Here is a 230-nt window from a genome sequence, read left to right on the forward strand (position 1 = left end):
CCCAGGAGCTCCGCGCCCCTGGTAGTCGGACCCGGGAAGAGCTGTGCTGTAGTGTCCCAGGCCTAACCCTTACCCTAACCCTGACCCCAGAGGACCACCCTGGCATTGGGAGCCTCCCTCCCCCGCCAGCCAGCCCTGCGCACCTCTGGGACCCGGGGCACCCACACTTAAGCCACCCCCCGCGGACTAAGCCCCAAAACCCGGGCCCCAGGAGCTCCGCGCCCCTGGTA

This window comes from Halichoeres trimaculatus, unplaced genomic scaffold, assembly GCF_033239565.1.
Source record: "Halichoeres trimaculatus isolate MK-OKI-2021-1 unplaced genomic scaffold, fHalTri1.1 fHalTri1_scaffold_26, whole genome shotgun sequence".
NCBI classification, from domain to species: Eukaryota; Metazoa; Chordata; class Actinopteri; order Labriformes; family Labridae; genus Halichoeres; species Halichoeres trimaculatus.